Source organism: Dryas octopetala, chromosome 9 (assembly GCF_963921425.1).
Source record: "Dryas octopetala chromosome 9, drDryOcto1.1, whole genome shotgun sequence".
In the NCBI taxonomy this organism is placed as follows: Eukaryota; Viridiplantae; Streptophyta; class Magnoliopsida; order Rosales; family Rosaceae; genus Dryas; species Dryas octopetala.
Genome location: NC_141374.1, coordinates 9,455,816 through 9,469,118, shown reverse-complemented (window position 1 = coordinate 9,469,118; position 13,303 = coordinate 9,455,816). Strand labels below are relative to the sequence as shown.

The window sequence follows — 13,303 nt, the reverse complement described above, 5'->3', positions numbered from 1 at the left end:
CTAGCTATGTCTATATGCAAATTAGAACATGTAGTAAAAACAAACATGAGGGGTATGGAGAACTCCAAGAATTCTATACTGAAAATAAATTGGGGAGTTTGGAGTGTTGTTGGTCCTTTGCAAACTTCAATAAACAATCCGTGACTTGCACACAGTAGTAGTAGTGCAATCCGTGAATATGTGTTCGATTTCAGAACCAGGCCAGTTCGATCAGTTTCACACGTACAAAGATTTCTGTGGCTCCCTCCACCATCCACTCTTAATTTGTTTTTGTTTTATGCCTTTTTCTTTTATTAATTAGTCTCAAGTCATATTCTAGGTTTAATTATCTGTCTTGTGTTCAATTTTGGGACGTCATATTTGGTCCATCCTCTATAATTTATTTTCGTTGGCGGTTAGTGGAAGACACATATAGACATAGTTGGCATAAAGAAGTAAGAAAGAGCTAGCTAGCTTAGGGTTTGAGGTACAGAAAGTGCAATTATTTTGGGTACGTTTCACGATGTTAACATGTGAACTTCAAAGTGATAAATACGGATGCAAAAAAATAATTATTTTAGAAACTAATTAATAGAAGAAAATATCTAATGAGAGCGTTAGGTGGCGCGAGAATGTGAAGTAGTATTGTCCGCATTAGAAAATTAAAGACTTTTATAGCAGTTTATAATTAGTTTTTGGGTCTTTTCCATCGATTACCAATTAATTTTAAATTAATGCCTAATTAAATTTCTTCATGTTATCATAATGCAAGCTATTCATGTGTCAGGTCAAATGGTTATACGTGCTCTTTCATCATTCAAAAAATATTGTCCATGTGTTTGGTTCGAGCCTCGCTATACATGAAGGAATATGTGAGATTGCGGAGTGTTGTCACACTTTAAAATGTTAAAGGTTTGTATAAGAATTTATAAAGTCTTTGAGATCTCCGCACATTATCAATTAGCTTTAAATTGAATATCCTAATTAATTTTCATCAAGTGGAAACTTTTAGCATTTCTAATAAACCCTTATTTTATCGGTGTAAATAATATTTAAAGAGCTGCAAGCTCATTATTGTTGACCCTTTTCACTACACTCCAGCTAATTAATTCTAGGGCAATGTTAGAGTGCCATAATGATATGGAAAGGCCTTTTCATTTAATATATTAATATTATTGAATCCATCTCATTAATCACTTGTCATATAAAGACTATTATAACCTTTATTATAAATCTTAAGAAATCTAAATTATAAAAAACAAAATGTAAAAACTCAAATTACTAAACATTGCTGATGATTGAGATTGAAACTAGGAAATTAAACTCTCTACATATACCTTTAGATCCCTCCTCTTTTTGTTTTGGTCTATTCAGATCTCTTTTCTTTACAAAAGAAAATACTTTCAAACATTTTTTCTATCTTGTTTTTAGATTTCACCTTTCCTCCTTAGCCACATGGGTAAGTTTTACTGAACTCCTAGCTACCTGCAAAACTAAAATTACAAAAATTAAAAAATAAAAAACTTCATCCCAAAATTTAAACAACCAAACGTCATCTCTTTAAAAAACAAAATTGTCCAAATTTTAGAACCCTAAAAATTCACATTTAAGGAACTCTAATTATGGTGATTTCTCTACTCGGACGATTGGAGTTCTTTTAAAATATGATCTTGTGATTCATTTATAGTGTTAATTTTTGTTAAGTCATCTGCCAAAATTAGTGGCATAGGAAGTGCAGCGCGCAGTTTTCATATTCTTCTGCAATCATGCATATCGTTTCTTTTATATTTTATTACTTCTGCAACTTTTTAGCTCAATTATATTGATATGCATAGATTGGCCAAAAAATAATAATAATTGATATGCATAGAACAATTTCACTGTTTCAATTACAACATGGGGAGTTAATTTTCTTTCGATGGCACTGTTTCAATGGAGAAGATCTAGTTACAACACAGATTTCAATACTGCACTGTTTCAATAAAGAAGATATTACATATCTCTTATCAATTAAGTAGTAATTTCAACCATTAAATTTAGGTTGGGCAAAATAGTCTTTTAACAATAATGATATTAATTAATATATCTATGTGGCAATTAAATAGTGATGTGTACAAAATAATCTTGCCACATCAGATTAGGACACAAAATCATTTCCCTTAATTATATTTGAGAGGAGAACCATATTTCCTTTTAGTGTACTACTTGCATTAATTTTGTCAAGAAAAATGTTGTTTACTAAAACTTTTTTTTTTTTTTTAAACTGAAGTGTCATCAATTTATTAGATAGGATTTATCTTTCACTTTCTTAGTTTTTTATTTTATTTTGTAGAATCCAATATATGAAAGTCATGTAAGGTAAAAAATAGTAATTTAGGGAAATAGTTGAGATAATATAGCTAGTGTTGGACTTTTATCAATAGAAAATTAGGATTAAATACCAAATATTAATAGTTTTTCAGCAAAACAATAAGACACTAATTTTTTTTCAGTTTAGGTACTAACTTAGAGCAAGAAATTTTGAATTAGGTCATAAATCTGTTTACTATACAATTGTGACTGTCAAACAGTCATAGTTGTGACTGTTTGAAATTCATACAAATTTAAAATTTATAAGAATTTAGTGCTTTTGATTTAGATTTGGGATATGAAGTTCTATAACCTAAAGACTAAACATTAAAGTTTAAGCCTTGCAAACACTAAAAAAACAACAAATCAATAAAAAGTTGTGACAGTTTAACAGTCACAGTTCGGTAGAACTATGATTTTTAAAATTGGTACATAAATTGAAATTTAATATTTAAAGTAAAATGACATAAATATTTTAGTAGTTAAAATGAAATAATAATGAAATTAATTTGGTACGTATAGTCAATAAACGTTTTTATCAATTGCAAATAGATATATAATGCAAATTGATGAACTTGTAGGAGAATAATGCAAAAGGTAAAAAGAATTATAATATTTCACTCGTTGGAACTTCAAATCACGTGATTTTGGTGGTTGTTAAACTAACATGCATGGTTTATATTACCCATGCATGCATGGCAGCTAGTGGATATGTATATATAGCAAAACATATACACAATTGTCGGTGGGAAGCAATTAAGTGGTTTATATAGCTTCCATAATTGACATCCTCAAATAAATACTAATAAATTTGCTTCTTCTTTTTTTCTTTCATAATAATGTGTACTTTTAGCGTGTTATGTGTATATTTTGTTACATTGGAGGAAAATTGGAAGAAATTTAACTGTGATCTATCTTAATCTTATCTTGTATCGTACTCTCTCTCACCCTTTGGACTAACTCTAATAAAAGTTATGTGTATATTTTGAATTGAACACAAAAATTAAGTTAGTATTTGTGTGTGGGGTTCGATAAGAGTGAGGGCTGGCCAGGAGTTCGTATATATGTATATATATATCAAAAATACTCTAAAACTAATTGGTTAGTAAGTTAATACAAAGTTAATCATCCTGTTAGGTTCACTGCACAATATAATCTCAAAATTCGAACCGTCTATTTTTATACCCTACTTCAAAGATCATCTCTGTAAAAGATCTCTAAAATCGGAAGTCATTTAGCCATTTGATTATAATAACAACTATTTATATACTTTTATCGAAAATACTGATCATCTATTTATTTGATTTCAATTAGATGACTACATGATTTTCGATTTAATTGATTTTTTGCAATCATGATCTTTGAAGTAGGGCCTAAATAATTGATGATTCGGATTATGAAATTAGTTATGTGATGAGTCCAATAGTATGGTTAGCTTCGTATTAACTTGCTAACTGGTTACCTTTAGAGCACTCTTCTATATATATAGCCCCCTTATATTGAGAGATCTTTAAATAATATTATTTAAGGGATCCATCGTTGGGCCCATTCTATATTATAATATTATATTTCAACAATCTGAACTATCTATTTTATAGGTCTCTATTCCAAAATCATCTATGCAAAAACTTAGACAAATTAGAAACTAATAAGATATCTAATTTTGATCAAATAAATAGACAAACAAAATGTTTTTGATAAACACTTAAAATGGTGATCATTTAATCAACGATTAAATGATTTTAAATTTACCTAATTTTTTATAAAGACGATCCTTCAATTAATGTAAACCAAAAAAATAGACGGTTATAATCATCAAAGTACAATGTTGAGTGGAACTCACAAAAAATCCCTTAAATAAGCTTATTTAAGGTATCCCTCAATAGAATTGACATATATATACATATAATGCTAGCTCTAGTCCTAATTTTTAATTAAAATCTAAAAAGTACTACTACTCCAATACGTTTTTGGCAATTTTTATTTTGGTATATATAGGAGTTAGGTCTTCTACTAAGAGAGATCATAAAAATTAAGAGCTAGGTCATGGATTCAAACCACTGTAACTCGTCAATGCCACGTATCTAAGTATTGAATTAGCTTGTATAACTGTGGCTATAACCAAAACAAGTACATGATGTGCATCATCATTGTATATTTCTTTTTTGGGACAGGCTCTAATACGGATAAACAATAAATAAGCATGAATGTGAGCCTCGACATGATGCAGACACAGTGTCTATAACACATGAAATCGATATGTGTTGCAGCTGAAATCGAGATATGCTATAGCCAGTAAATGATGTGTCGACACCGTGTTCACATCATATCGGCGCTCGCATTCATGCTTATTTATTTTTCATCTGCATGCCTCTTTCTTTTCTTATTGTTAAACATCCTTCAATATATATTCACACAAGATATAAGGACCAGATAGAAAGTTGACATTTTTTTAATGGAAGATATAGGCTCAAATACTTTGTAGGCCCGGCCGGTCAAAAGTGGCCAAAGGTGTATATATATATTCAGTTGTGGTCAAAAATACTTTTTAACCTGTGACGAGTTATTTGGTGATAGTCACCAATAATGACTTTGCTTGTCACAAGTGTACGTTCAGTAACAATTGGAGATGAAGAAGATTTTATCAGATAAAACAGTACCAAAGCAAAATAATTGTTCTAGAATGATAAAAATTTAGTCAAGGGTTTCATAACTCGTTTGATAGAAGGAGGTGGTGAAAGAGCCAAGACCATGGAAACTTGATAGAGATTTGGATCTTTAGGTAAGGTAGTTAATTAGTTTCCAATGTTGAGCTTTTCAGGAAATATTAATTAAGTCTGGACTTGGACACATGTAGCTGAGTTGGACTGTAATTTTTATTTTTTTCTTTAAGTGAATGCTTTTGTTAGGAGATATTTCTCGTCTTAACTTTCTATGTTATATTATCAGTCAATATTATTGATGGATGGATTGTTATTTGAAAAATATATAAGTAGTCTAGATTAACAATCTGGCATGATCCGGCATAAATTGGATCGGGGCCCACCTACGTACATTTACATGTTCTACGATAATTTAGAATTAATATATATAGTATCATAATTAACTTCAATGTTAAGGTTATCTAGCTGTTACATCAGTGAACTAGCTACCTGAAATGATGCTATTAATTGCTCATATGCATGTACATGTTAATTACTACGTATCAATCTCTTATTGTATGATGTATGATACACACATGCATTTACTCACATGCAATCTATGATGCACTATTCTCTTGGATCGCGCTTTCAATTCTTCCATTTTAATTGGAAATCAAAATTAGTTTTTAGCAACAAACCACTATTTTGGACCCCCCCAAAAAAAAATTCATCTTCTTTTATATACATAATGCAAATATAGTATTGTAAGAGGAACAACCCAAATGGAGGAACGTACTCAAATTAATAGTCAAATTCAATTTCATTATTACACATCAATTGATTTTTTCCATAGAATTAATACAGTACAATAGAGAGGATGTGGATCAAGAAGGCAAGGAGCCTACTTCCATACATCCATCAAATCTATAGAAAGAATTATTAATAATCAAGAATGTATAATATTGGAATATACCAATAAACACACAAAGCTGATCAGACATACACACACCATGAAAATGAGAAAGCAAATTAAAAGAAATACATAGTGCAAATTTAAGCACAATCGAAGCCAGAGGGGACCTGCTTCCCACAGTAGTTCAAGAGGAGGCTCAATGAAACGGGGACGTTTAGGTGGATACCCAAAACATTAGCTTTAATGGCAGTGCAAAGGCACACAGCAGCATCAAGGTCAACAAGACCCTCAATGAGGGTACAGCATGGGAACTTTGGTGGACCAACAACCAGGTGAACCAAGCCATTCAACACGTCAGCACACACCCCCAACTTCAAGGTGTCCTTGGGGCATGTTGCCGTAGGAGGGTTGCTGGCAGGGCTGGGCTTATTGGGTGCGGTCGCGTGCTTGGGTTGGTGGCTGTGACCCTTTTTGTGAGGTGGTGGGCATGGAACACTGGTGGAGGTGACCAGAGTGAAGAAGAGGAGGTTGAGGGAGAGGAGGAGGGCAGTGGAAGCTAAAGCCTTGGAAGCCATTTGAGGAAATTGAATCGAAGCACCAAATTTAATTATTTGGTTGGCTTGGGAAAGAAAGGCTTTTAGCTTTGGAAAGGTTTTGAGTGATGGGATGTGTTTGAAAGGGGTTGCTATAGCTAGGGGTTTTATAGATGGACAGTGAGGTTGGTTTGGGCTTAAAATAATTGGAATTATGAATATAGCACATTGGATTGGTGATTATACCAGCACAACCTGGCAGGCAGTGCAACATGGTGGGATTAAGAGTTTGGATTCTTGTGATTGGGTTAGTTGTCAATTCCATATCTTCTGTCCCTCAGAAAACAATGTTCTAGTGAGAGTGAGTGTCCTCCTGTCCTTATAGGAGAATATTTGGTAATAATTTGGAAACATGGATGATGCTCATCAATATTGCTTTATCGAAAATATTATGTTAGTTTATTTAATTATTTGATTTTAATTATGTAATGAAATTTACTACTTGTAATTTGGCTAATTTTATAATGATGATCTTTAATAAGACTTAAAAAAACAACAACTGTTGAAATCATTAAATTAAATTACGGTGCACTAGTATTGCAATTCCAAAAGAAGAAATTTTCTGCATAGATATTAAAGGATTACCTGAACAAGTGGCTTCTTAGACAGAATCTCAAGTTTTGGGATCACTTTCCACTTGAGCGGTCCTTATGTTCAATCCAGCTAGCTGCTTGAGCGCGGCAGTCGTTTTTTAAACTGTACATTCACGGTTTAGAGTTTAGTTTTTGAGTTTTTTAAGGCAAAACCCAATATCTAAACCATAAATCGCAATTCTACAACTTACAATAATAAACTCAATCTGTTTGGGTCGAAAAAACTGGATCTAGATTCTCTACTAATTCCTTATATGTTAATCTCATACTAATAAATCAAAACTACGTTGTTTTATTGTATAATCTTATGATCGGAACCGTTCATTTTTTAGATCATCCTTTAAAGATCATCTTTACAAAAAAATCAACCAAATCAAAAATTATTTGGTCATGCATGTAGATGTTATCCAATAAACATACAATTTTCGTAACAGTTAGACTCACTGTTTGTTTATTTAATAACAGTTACATAACCATGCTATTTTCGAGTTGGTTGATTTTTTGCGAAGATTATTTTTTAAAGGTAATTTAAAATTGAACAGTTTCGATTATAAGCCTACAGTGTATAACAACCTAGCTAATTTTTATTGATTAGCATGAGATAAGCACATAAGGATTAGTAGATGAGCTAGCCAAATCTGAAAAAATTTATAAGAAAACACACAATATTCAATTTCTATTTGAGTAAAATGATAAACCATCAAAAGGAATCCGTCTAAGAATTAATCCCATATATATTTACCTGAAATAATAAATAATAAACATGCTTTATCTTTGGTCATGCATGGTGTGAGTATTTTGTAAAGACATATCACAATAAAGTGGGTACAAATTAATTTTCAAACGTGAAACAACACACTCCATATTTTCACACGCTATCACACATGTGGTGTCACTTATGCCAAATATGTGGACAACTCGATCATATTGGGTACGTGATGTGGAGCATATGTGGCCACTTGGCCTAACACATGAGTGAATCAATCTCTGATACCATGAAAGAAATTGGAGCATCTAACACAAAATTCATTGGCTATGAAGCAGTCTAAAATTTTATAAACACTTATACAAGGCTATAATTATTTTCAAATGTATGGTCTAGTTGGTTAATTATTACATCAATGAACGATTTGAAATGGTGCTATTAAATAATTTCTTATATAAGTACATACAAGTTAATTAATCACTTAATTTGTTTAATAAATTAAGTAGAAACCCAGCTTTTGAAAGTTTTTTAACTACAAATCCAACCAAATAAAAAATTAAGTACAAATCCAATATGTGCGAGAAAGCAGACACGGAGGAAAAAAATACCTACCTAGGGCTCGGCATGCCGAGAGCTTGGTAGCTTGCAGATGCATTGATTTTTTTGCTTGCAGATGCATGATTTCACTTGCAGATGCATGATTTCACTTGCAGATGCAGGGTTTTTTCTTGCATATACATGATTTTGCTTGTAGATGCAGGATTTTTGCTTGCAGATGCAGTGCTGAGCGCTCGGTAGATACTTTTACCGAGCGCTTGGTGAACAGTTTGGACTGCAACTTAATTTTTAAGCGGCTGGAGTTTGGGTTAAAAATCTTTCTCAATTTAGGTTTCTAATCAAAGCAGCCTAATTTGTTTAAGAATAATGCTATACTTACCACATTCTTATACCACATTTTTATACCATCTGACGTGTCATTACTTTATTGGATAAAGTTTTTCTTTTTCTTTTTGGGTTTTTCTTTTTATTTTTTAGTATCCAATGTATGAATGCCATGTAAGTTGCCACATAAGGTGATATGAAATTATGGTATAAAAATGTGGTATATGTAGCACTACTGTTTGTTTAACAATAAAGCATGTTATGGTGATTTAAACTGCCACACATTGACTGACAATTTATGATGCACTATTCTCTTGAGGCTTTAATTCAATTCCTCCATTTAATTTGGAAAAAATCAAAACTAATTTCTAGCTACCAAGGACCAAAAAAAGAATTTCTTCATATATCATAATGCAGATAGTACAGTAAGAGAACAACATAAATATTGGGAAACATATAATAATTAATTTCAATACCTATAGGAACTCAAACAATTCAATTACTTTCTGAAACAATATCCAATTTCATTATTACACTTCAATGATATTTTCACTAGAATAAAGTACTATAGAGGATGTGTACTAAGAAGCTAGGCAAGGAGCCTGCTTCCATACATCCATCAAATCATTAGAAAGTATTATTAATAATCAAGAATTTGTAATACCGAAATATACCAATAAACATCCCAAAGATGAAAATGAGGAAGGAAAATAATCAAAAGCAAGTACTTTGAGGGTAGTACTGCTGATAATAAATAGTGCAAATTAGATTAAGCACATTCGAAGCCAGTGGGGACCTGCTTCCCACAGTAGTTCAAGAGCAGGCTCAGTGAAACGGGGACGTTTAGGTGGATACCCAAAACATCAGCTTTAATGGCAGTGCAAAGGCACACAGCAGCATCAAGGTCAACAAGACCCTCAATGAGGGTACAGCATGGGAACTTTGGTGGACCAACAACCAGGTGAACCAAGCCATTCAACACGTCAGCACACACCCCCAACTTCAAGGTGTCCTTGGGGCATTTTGCTGTAGGAGGGTTGCTGGCAGGGCTGGGCTTATTGGGTGCGGTCGCGTGCTTGGGTTGGTGGCTGTGACCCTTTTTGTGAGGTGGTGGGCATGGAACACTAGTGGAGGTGACCAGAGTGAAGAAGAGGAGGTTGAGGGAGAGGAGGAGGGCAGTGGAAGCTAAAGCCTTGGAAGCCATTTGAGGAAATTGAAGCACACCAAATTTATTTGGTTGGCTTGGGAAAAGAAAGGCTTTTAGCTTTGGCAATTAAGGTTCTGAGTGATGCCGTGATGGGATGTGTTTGAAATAGGTTGCTAGCTTGGGATTTTATAGGTGGAGAGTGAGATGGTTTGGGATTAAAATAAAAGGAATTATGACCCATATGCCACAACCAGGTTGGCAGTGCAACATGGTGATCGAGATAAGAGTTTGGGATTGTGGATTGTGGATTTTGGATTTTTGTAATTGGGTTAGTTGTCAAGTCCATGTCTTCTGTCATTCACAAAACAATGTTCTAATATTTAGCAGTAGTGACAGTGAGTGTGAGTGTCCTTGTAGGAGAATATTTGGTAATAATTTGGAAACATCGATGATGCTCATCAATATTGCTTTTCTAATTAATTTAATTAAATGTATAACTTGTAATTTAGATAATCTTATAATTATGATCTTTAAATGTGACTTAATTAATTAAAAGAAATTAACAGTTCAAATTGATTATTAAATTACATTGTGGTGCACTAGTGTTGCAATTCCATAAGAAAAGTTTTGTGCAAAGATATTAATTTACCTGAATAAGCGGCTTCTCAGATGGATTTCTGGTTATATAATTTGCACGATCACCTTTTAAATTGTATATTTAGGGCTTAGCCCAATATCTAAACTATAAATCTTAAGCCATAAATCACAATTCTACACCTGTAAAATAATAAACTCGATCTATTGGCACTGAAATTAAAAAAAAAAAAAAAACTTATAAGAATATTAAAACACAAAATTGAGTTTCTATTTGAGTGGAATGATATACTGTAAAAATGAATCCGTCTAAGAATTAAGCTCATGTTTCCAAATAATAAACATGTTATCTTTGGCCATGCATGCATGCATGGTATATATGTGAGAATTTTGTAAAGACAGATTACAACAAAGTGGGTAAAAACGACGTACATCAATTGTGCATGCTTTAGAGCATTAAATTTAAAATTAATTAATAATGAGTTGAATATTAATAGCTCATGACATTATTACATTATATATTATAAAGCAAAACTTTATACAGGATTAACTCTCAATACATTTATACATGTTGTTGGGCTCTGCATATATGTTACTAGTTACAGCATCTATATATTTACATGTTTTGCAATTTAACGTGAAACGTGATCATGACTTTGGTTATGATTGGAATTTGGGATGTCCATCAAATTACGCAACCGATGGACATGTGATCCTCTGCTTCTCGTTTCGTCATTTAGCTTGAAAATGAAGTGGACATCATGGCGACATCTGTCTACATGCATTCACAGTTTGGGAATGTAGAATCCACTGCATGCAGGAGAGCACATGGGCATGGGCTCGTGGTATTATTAGGACGCTTTAATTTGTTTTATTATTCAAGGCGATTTATATATATCTCCTTATTGATCATATATATGTTTTTTATTTTTAGCCATGTCATATGTTAACCACAAAGAAAGGAGAAACGGCAAGTCGGTGACGAACCTCGCTCCGTGGCCGACGACGGAGGCACTTTTGATCGGAATTTCCGGGTGGTACGTGGTGATTTACAAAAAAAGAGATGGCGGTGTTTCGCATGTGTTGTGCGCTATGCTAATTAATTAAAAGTAAAAATTTAATAAAACAAAAATCTCAAATCATTCCCTAATTAGATTTACTTTCGACTCTAATAAAAAAATAATTAATATTATATGATATGTGGACATAGTATTACCAATTAACACAAATTATATATAAGACTAGTTGTATTATTTGATGTAGACGAATACGTCACAAAGAAGCACTAATCAGAATTATATATCAAGTGGTGGTGTCAATATTTGCGGTGGCGAAGCAAGAAAATCATGGGTTTAGAGTTTAGAATTTTAAAGTACGTCCTAGCAATATGGCAATATGCACTAGCGTCAAATTTGACTTTCCAGTGATCCCCGTCCGTGACTCTTCTTCTCTCTTCTGTGATTAATTAGAGCAGTCAGGAGCCCTGAAATTAAGTAATGCAATATGCCAATATGCCAATATGCCAATATGCATGCTTCTAAAACACCAAATTGTTAAATCATAAACTAACGAATACGACGCCTGTCTAATACAGCTTAGATTAACTTTATAACCTTATAATTAAGTTATATCCCAACCCCGTACGTGAACTTTCCTTCCAAGTTCCAAATCACTCATGTCTCTGTCGTCTGTGAGTGAGAGAGAGAGGGAGAGATTCCTGCAGCTAGCATGCATAGGATTATAGCTAAAAGCCTAAATTTGTACATATTACTGCAAACAATCTTCGATGCAGCTGGCTAGCATAGGACCAATCGCATAATTATTCGCATTCTTTTTCAACCTGTTCGCATTGATTTTGTAGCAGTACCTACGTACTCATCCAACTATGATCTTAACATAAACAACCACTACTGCAAAAATTAACAAAATTGATCGTGGAGCAATAAATTGTGTATATAATTTACTACTACAAGAAAAACCTTAATAGACAACAGTGAAAAACTAATATCTATTTATGTTTCCGATCGATATAATGAGACGTGATATCTATTGTACTATTTTAGATATTGATTTTTAACTAATGTCTAATAATTTTATACATCCTATTTTTTTTGCTCACGGTGTGAAAACACAGAGATAAAAAGCTGATCTTTGAATAGGAAAAAGAGTGGATCCGCATGGTCCCAAATGAATTGGCTTATTCGAAAAAAGCCTTATTCTTTGGAAGATCTATCTCGTGTCTGGTACTGCATGGTTCCACTCTGCAAGAACTCCGAATCATTCTCTTGAAGCCCATCCTCTTCATCATAAATGATCCGCTTGCCCCGAAATGACCTGACCCAATAGGTAAATCCCAATTCATTGGCTCTTTCGATACAATCAAATAGAAAGCCTCATTGTGATGATTTTAAAATCTTTTATACTAGGTAATCTAGTATCCTTATGCAGGAAGATAATCAATTCGGTCATTGTGGTCAGACTTTATTATGGATTTCTGACCACATTCTCCATAGGGCCCTCTTATCTCTTCATTCTCCGAGCTCGGGTTATGGAAGAAGGAGAAGAAGGAACCGAGAAGAAAGTATCAGCAACAACCGATTTTAAATATCATATAAAAGCCATAGATATTGGTTTTAAAGTTTCAGGAAAAAGTGATTCCTATATATAAGATACTTATAACATCCTTAATTTTTCAAAAATTAATATAAAATATATATTAAATATCAGGTTTTTTTAATGAAGATGAAACTTCATTCCTTATCGGTTTTTTTAAAATCTGATCTATAAAAGTATAGAACCAATATGAAATGGTAATATATACGTCAACGTTTTGCCTAAGAAAATGGATATAAATTGAATTGACATGCATTTTCTGAAATTGGTAAGCTTCAAATTTGTGCAATTT

The 13,303-nt window shown here is 32.8% G+C and overlaps 2 pseudogenes; both read right to left on the bottom strand.

Moving 5' to 3' along the window:
* Positions 1-5,783: 5,783 nt before the first annotated feature.
* LOC147273807 (14 kDa proline-rich protein DC2.15 pseudogene) lies at positions 5,784-6,545 on the bottom strand (annotated as a pseudogene).
* Positions 6,546-9,110: 2,565 nt separating this feature from the next.
* Positions 9,111-10,002, bottom strand: LOC147273806 (14 kDa proline-rich protein DC2.15 pseudogene; annotated as a pseudogene).
* Between the last annotated feature and the right edge of the window lie 3,301 nt (positions 10,003-13,303).